Source organism: Echinops telfairi, unplaced genomic scaffold (genome assembly GCF_000313985.2).
Source record: "Echinops telfairi isolate 266 unplaced genomic scaffold, ASM31398v2 ScPeMD7_7444;HRSCAF=8482, whole genome shotgun sequence".
In the NCBI taxonomy this organism is placed as follows: domain Eukaryota; kingdom Metazoa; phylum Chordata; class Mammalia; order Afrosoricida; family Tenrecidae; genus Echinops; species Echinops telfairi.
The window spans coordinates 79,466-87,586 of record NW_022111344.1 but is presented as its reverse complement, the minus strand read 5'-3'; the positions used below and the strand labels follow the sequence as shown (position 1 = coordinate 87,586).

Sequence of the window (8,121 nt, the reverse complement as noted above, 5' to 3'; positions counted from 1 at the left end):
CCACTGACAACAAAGTGCACTCATGAAGGGGTGACTGTGGAGCTTCATTTTCCTATTGACAGCAGCCCTGGGTAAGATAGCACATGGGGATGGAGAGAACACTGTGGCAGCTCCAGAGCCCTCACCTTCTGATTTACGTCCTCACAGCTGTGCATGCCCAGATGCAGTTAGTGCAGTCTGCCACCGAGGTGAAAAAGCTGGGAGATTGGTGAAGGTGTCCTGCAGGACTTCTGGAAGCCCCTTCACCAGCTACAGTATGAATAGGGTTTGCAAGCACCCGGAAAAGGCCTTCTGTGGATGGGCTTGATCAACACCTGCACTGGGAAGTCAACCTATGTCCACGGCTTCACGCAGGGCTCTGTCTTCTCCCTGGATGCCCCAGTCAGCACAGCGTATCTACAGATTATCAGTCTGACCTCTGAGGGCACAGCCACGTATTCCTGTGTGAGACACACACTGTGAAACCCAATCCTGAGAGCGTCAGAAACCCTGGGGGAATGGCAGCTGTGCTCACTGAGGAAGGGACTCCGGATATTTCCCTGAATCCTTTATTTCCTAGTTAAGCACTTCGAGATGAGAAACAAAGAAAATTACTTCCTGAAATTAGCATAACGTTCCTGTGAAATGAAATCATCCCTCAAGAGAGAAGGATTAAAAAATACCTTTGTATGTAGCCTTTGTTCATCTCTCTGTGTAAACACTTCCATTACGGCACTAAGAACAATGCAGACTCTATGAAGGGTTGATTCATCATCACCAGAGACAATGAGAAGAACACAGTTTATCTGCAAATGGACGGCTAGAAAATGGAAGACAAGACCTCTGTTACTCTGTGAGAATGTGAGAGGGAATCAGTGTGATCACAAACACAAGCTCCCTGCTGGGAGAGAGCTGGGCAGCAGGGGGCGCTCAGGACCCACAGATCACAGGACACGCTCAGGAACAGGTGCAGAGAGACAGTTTCAGGGCTGGTTTCCTGTTGTGGTCTGGGAATGCTTCTCCATCTCACGTTTTCCCCAAGGGTTTTCTCTATTTTTATGACATAGGAATACAATGTTAATGTATGAGAAATATGTAAAATCAGACCTACTGCATGTAGGATGTGTAATAATGGAAATGAAATATCAACAAAAGAAAGTGGGGAGGAAGGACCAAATAAAAAATTTTTTTATTTATTTATTAGTGTTATACCTTACTTATAGATATGCTAATCTTGGCAGCACTTTCATTGTTCAAGTAATGTTTGATAATCATTGTATTGATTGGATTTCCTTGAAGGCAGACATAATCTTATCACAGATAGTACTGTATTTCATGATGGGTGTAGCAAGATCCTTTCTGACAACGAATGCCATGCCATTCTCTTGAAATGTGCTGTTCCCACCATAGTAAATCCTATGATTTTCTGATCAAATTGGCCTATACTAGTCAGTCCATTTACTCTCACTAATGCCTAGGATACCAATCAATATGTGTGCATCCCCTTTAATTTTTGACCACTTCCAATTTCCCTAAATTCACATTATGCAAATTATAAGTTCTGGTCCTTAGAAGACTTTTGCAGCTGTTTCTCTTTACCTTAAATCGTGCCCCATCAGCAAATGAAGATCCTGATGGCCCCACTCCCAGAGGCTTTACCCAAATCACATCATGGAAATCAAGATGATTTCAAGAAATCAGCCTCTCTTCAGTCACATTCTGAGTGCCCTCGAACCTGAGGGGCCCATCCTCTGGCAGTAGCTTCCACAATGCCCTACTTCCTTTGCTTAGACTTTTGGCATTCGACAATACTTCAAAGTTATGCATAAGGTTTTTGCAGCTTCTTCCTCTGAAGAGGGGAGAGGGGTCCTTCTGTATTGTCTGTTCTTACTCTGGAAGCGTTGCTGAAATCTGCTCACTTTGGGTAACCCTGCTGGCATTTGATATAACACTGACATATCTTCCAGTATGTTAGCAAAACACAAGCCACCGCAGTACGATGAACTAACAGACAGGTGGTGAGAATATAACAGTATTTCTTCAATATGTATCAAATAAATTCTGGCTAATATTTTAAATGCAATAAATAAGCAACAGCATAACGCCACCAAATAGTAGAGTATTTCAATTCAACATTTTCAAGTATGGACTTAACATTGAAATAGAAGATCCATAAGGACATCAAGAATTAAATAAGTAAATAAATGGGTCTAGTAAACTTGAATCAATGACCAATATATTTCATACTTCACCAAGAACAAAACATATTTGCTCCCATTAAGCTGGGGTTTATTTCAGAAATAAAGTTAAGCATGAAATAGATGTAAAGAGAAACAGAAACATAGATAAATACAGATAAACGACAGATACAAGATATGGACAGGATGTAAAGAGAAAATAGATGATAGTTAAATCGGTAGTTCAGTAGATTGGTAGACCAATTAATAGATTTATGATAGATGGATAGCTGAGATAGGAAAATGTATAGATGGATGAGAGAGAGAAAGAGAAACTCGTTGAACAGACTCCAGTGTCATTGTGTATTCAGGTTCAGGGGTTTGGTCTGCGTCCAGGCAGATGGTGTTCAGACAACACTCTTGTCTATCCTGAGATAAATTGGAGACTAAATGCACGAACTACAATATCAGGTGTTTCATCAGGAGTAAGGTGTTTGACGTGGATGTTATAAAGCAATGACTCACTCTTCGAGAGATTATGTCAAGTACCTGAGTCCCCACAGCAGGAATATATCACTTATTTGATGCCTGTGGTGATGCAGCAAAAGCAGGTAAGGGAAGCTATGTGAGATCAGACTGTAACCACCACAAAGGGAAGGTTGGGATCTATGGCACAGGGCCACATGACCCTGAATCGACTCAGTGCATGGGGAGGAAGATACAGGTTTTCTAGAAGCATTTGGGGCCTCCCCTAACCCATTTCCCCCTGTGTCATGGTTTTTAGTCCTCTTCCTACCTCTGAGAACCAAGATTTGGATGTTTTTAGCATAGCCATCGACCCCAGAGAACAGAGGGAAGAGAATTAGGCATGGAAGTAGGACATCTTCTCTGGGTCCTGGCTTGTTTCTTGGGAGACCCAGAGTGCACAAACCACAACCTGAGGTGCTCTCTCCTCATCAGAGGAGAACTGGGTGGGGGGGTTTAAATTTTATTTTCTCTTTACTTTGTTTTGTGGATTGCATGCATGTATACTGAGAAGATTAGTGTTCATTCAACAACTGATTCACTTTTGTTTCCTTTCATTGACTGCAATGCACAGAAGCGCCTGTTACAATGACCTTTTCTTTCCAAACATTCTGACTTTTCCCTGGATAAATGTTGCCCTTTTAATTTCAGAAGTATGATTATTCTAAGGCCATTGTATCTCCCCAGGACTATTGGTTCCTTGTAGGCTTGTCAATTATTTGGCTGGAAGTTTTTCCAAGGGGTGAGTTCAGTCCCAGACCTGAAGGGAGGCTGACAGCCATAGTCTCAGGACTTCCACAAGTCTACCCAACCAGTACGCCTAGTCTTTTTATTTTTCTTTTCTTTGTGTGTGTGTGTGTGTGTTGTTTCACTTTTTATCCCACTCTACCCAAGACCTTCTAATGCTGTCTTTTCCAAAGAAGTGGGTACTGATAGCAAGGCACCACCTATTTCTTCTGGTCTTAGAGTTCAGTAGACAGAGGTACTTTCTATCCTGGACATAATTCCCTGCAGACAGTTAGGAGGGACCATCTGTGAGGGCCCCAGGCTTCTTGGACTGCAGATTCACACTGGGATTGAAACACTCTCCCCCAAGTGTGGACTAAGAGAGGCACTGAATGGCGAGCCAGAGTTCAGTAAAAAAACTGTTCGATCAAGAGTATCTAGGAGTAATCTGATAAATATAAATATATATTACTTGGTGCTGGGTGTTTTCTTCCCAATTTTATTGCTGTATAATTTACATTTCATACAATTCAGTAGTTCAACCATTCAATCATATCAAGAAGAATTGCACAATAATGATCACATCAATTTTAGAGCATCCACCTCCCCCCAATGGTTAAATAACCTTTAAAATGACTAATGCAATCACAATCCATGCTAGTGCTTCCTCCCCCTCCTGCCTTCAATATTTACTCCAGAAATTCTTCCTCTCCTTAGCGGTTCTCAACTTGTGGGTCGCGACCCCTTTGGGGGGGTTGAATGACCGTTTCACAGGGGTCCCCCGATTCATAACGGTAGCAAAATTACAGTTATGAAGTAGCAACGAAAATAATTTTATGGTTGGGGTTCACCACAACTTGAGGAACTACATTAAAGGGTCGTGGCATTAGGAAGAGTGTGTTGTGTTCTCTATATTCCCTTATATCAGTATTATCATCATGCATCCACTCCTTCTGTGCTTCTGGGTAAATGTGTATGTTTAGATATAAGGTATAAGTAAGTAACATGTAAATATTGTGGGGGTTTATCCCCCCTAAGAAACATAGAGCATTGCACCTTATCAATAAAACCCACATATCCAGTCTTATAATTTCCCCATTAAAATAAGAATAACTTTCCAAATTACAGAGAAAATATTTTAGTTATATAAATATTATTGGCATGTTCATTGAAATTTTGAGCCAATATACACCACATGTACAAGTTAACATTAAGAAGCTTAACTCCTGAGACAATATTTTCTAAATTTTACATTTAAACTGGAATTTAGATAATCTGTGGGTAACTCCTTTTTTCTTACTTTTATTGGGGGGGTTTACATCTATTTTCACAATCCATACATTCATCCAGTGTGTCAAGCACATTTGGACATATGCCACCATCATCATTTTCAAAGCATTCTCTTCCCACTTGAGCCCCTCATATCAGCTCCCCATTTCTTCCTCTAGAAATTGAAGAGCCCAGATGCAGGATCCAAACCCAGAGAGAATCTAATGAGTTTCCCTTCTGGTCTGTTTATAAAGGAAGTAGGCCACACACACGGAATCTTTTTCCCAGTTGCTTCAGAGCTGTGTCCTGAGTAAGGGAGTTACACTCCACCCTAATCATACAACTGCTTGGCTACTCACAGAAGACCCCATTTTGTAACTGACTGAATTGTGTTCATTCACATGATGAGGACTGACTAGGTGCCAACTACCAAACAACTAAGAACACTACCCCCGAAAAGTTGTCACAAAATCTAGCTATAACCGTCCTCAACAGATACTTTGGAAATCATGAAACTGATATTACCATTCATTTAGGACCAGAGTGCATTAAAATACCAAACCAAAACTAAAACAGCTGGTGCATATTCCTGACCAGATTTTAGAGAACAACTCTCTGAGTTCATGTCCTTTATCCAACTATCAAAACACTAAACAACACAAGGCATTATTAGCTTGTCCTTTATTATTTGCTTGATTCATTCATTTAAAAAATATGGTATCTTGGGGGAAAAGGAGGAGCTGATGTTAAGGGCTCAAGTAGAAAGCAAATATTTTGAGAATGAAGATGGTAACAAATTTACAAATGTGCTTGACACAATGGATAGATGTATGGATTGTCATAAAATTTGTATGAGCCCCCAATAAAATGATTTTTTAAATGGTATCTCACTGTCATACTTTACAATTCCCTAATGGCAAAGACATTTGACATGTTATTATATGCTCACCACTATCTCTATAATCTTTGGCGTCTGGTTTGAGTTTTTTGGTTTTCTGATGCTTGTGTGTGAGGAAGTGATACGGTGTTTTTAATGTTTCATGTTTAATTTGTACATTCAGATATATGTGCAGCCAGTATTATCTTATGATTGTTCTGTTCCCCTTGTTGTCAGTTTTTCACAAGGACACTTTTGTTTGTGTTTTCTTTTAAAGAAAAATTTTATTAATTTTTTTATGTTTGTGTTTTCTTTGTGGCTTTCATTAATCACTATTGCAGACTTAGAAGGAGGAAGTGATATTTTCTGTGTGCAGATTAGAATTTTCCAATGACTAAATACATTCTTGGTAACCATGGCGATGCAATGGCTTAAGTGTTCAGTTGCTAATGGCAAGGTAGTTGGTTCAAACCCTCCAGCCACTTTACAGGAGAGCGATGAGGTTGTCTGCTTCCACACATGTTTGCAGTCTCTGAAGCACTGTGGAGTAGTTCTACTTCGTCTTATTGGGTCACTATGAGTTGGAATTGACTCGATGGCATCAGTGAGTTTCAGGGTGAGTGATTGTTCTTATACCTTTTACCTACATGACATGCGACCCTTTCCTCTTGATCAACAGGATACTGAGGACTCTCATCATCTCTGTGATTGAGAGAATTTCTCACAAAGAACACAACAAAAATCTTTTTTTAAAAAAAATCTTTTTTTTAAGAGTTATATACATTTTACTAGTTTGTTTCAACTGGTCCTGGATATTTTAAAAGGTGTCATATGAGCCATGGATGCTGGTGGCAGGAGGCAACTGGAGAGGAGAGGCTTGGGAATGAGGAAGTGGGAAGACTTGCTGACAAATTCTGAGCAAACACCCCTCTTCTGGGTTTCAAAGACACCTCTTGTCTTCAGTAAAACAGAAGTCTTTCTGCTCAACGCAGACGGAAGGTATAGTTCGCTCAAGAGAAGCGTTTTCACTCAGGGAGGAGACAATTGCGCACAGACTGGTCAGCACAGTCAGCGCCACGCTGGCGCCAGGCCGGCCCGCAGAGCCTCGCTGCCATCACTGCTGCCAATTGTTGATGAGCGCCAGGATGCTCATCTTCTATTGGGCAGAGTCCACATCCTCTTTCTGCTTCTGGACCACGCCTGTGCTCAGGCCAGGCCATAGAGGCGCCCACAGAACTTAGCATCATCAATACTGTCCTCAAAAAATAACTCTTTCATCCTGAAAAAGGCCATTCCAGGCAGGAACGAGTCGGAGCCTCCCTGGTGCTGCCTTCCAATCCTCTGCAAATCCAACTGATCTGCAACTTCCTGAAAGCCGCCCTTAAGAGTTTTGCAACTCTTCATCAGGTCCTTGACATCATAACTGGATGGGAAGAAAAAGTTCAGTATATGAAAGAATGCATGTTCTCTTCTGGCAAACGAGAATCCGTTAGCAGCTTTACCATGTAGCCAAAGTCATAGCCACTGTGAAATGGAAGCCACTTGACGTTGTCACAGAGCACTGCCCCTGACGTCATAAGCAGCTCCGCAAAGTGCAATGAGTCAATCCCTTCCTCTCCGTGTTTCTGGACCTGTAGTCCTGAGTTAGCCAGGAGATCCATGGAATCCTGGGAATACATATCTTCTGTCAGGTTGAATTTGAAATTAAACTGCCAGGTGTTGATTCCAGAGGGATACCAACCTTCTCATTCGTGAATGTAAGGCCAACCTGGACAATCTTTAAAAGGTCAATGTTGCACCGAAGAAGCTGATATTGGTAGTCTATAGAACTTCACAATTCACCGATTGGTCGAACCACAACACCTGGAATTCTGTGTCCATGGCAATGTAACTGTAGCTGAGCACAATTTCTCGGCTCTTCCTCATCTCTTCTTCTAGCTTGCTGGCGCAGACTTCACAGATGACCTGGCTATTCTCCACGAGTGCTGCAGGCATCCTGAAGACACCTGAGAAGTCACCTTCTGCTGACTCTGTCAGAGGGCAAGCCAGGTAATGGTCGATGTGATCATGAATTGCAGAGCCCGCAAAACGCGGTAGGGCGGACTGGTAGACTCCCCGGTGGCGGCGACAGAGGCCCCTGACCCGGTGCTCTCCTCCCTCTGGCCTGGATGTGCTCCAATAAAAATCTTATACTGTGTGTCAAACTTACTCTCTTTCCCCTCAGACAGGATTGAGCTTTACCCAGATGTGCTCCTCCCATACAACAGTCACACACTGTTCCCACTTGGGAGTGATGGGTATTTGCCTCAAAGGAAATGTCTCCAACTCAAATTAGTATTCAGACTTAAATTAGTACCATATTGAACATTTTGTATTAAAACTGAACACATTACAAACAGGCTATTTTTACTAGTTATTTTCTGTTTATAAGATATCATTTTTTCTTTTACTTCTTGCCTTGAATTAGTATTTTTAAAATATTGTTTACATTAATTGAATTATTAAATTCTCCTTGCATGAACTTTTACATAGCGACCCTATGTTTCTTTTTCTTTCTTTTTTTTTTTT

General features: G+C 41.4%; 1 pseudogene; it reads right to left on the bottom strand.

Annotated features, from left to right (window-relative positions):
* Nucleotides 1-6,667: 6,667 nt before the first annotated feature.
* Nucleotides 6,668-7,596, bottom strand: LOC101660543 (annotated as a pseudogene).
* Nucleotides 7,597-8,121: the final 525 nt, after the last annotated feature.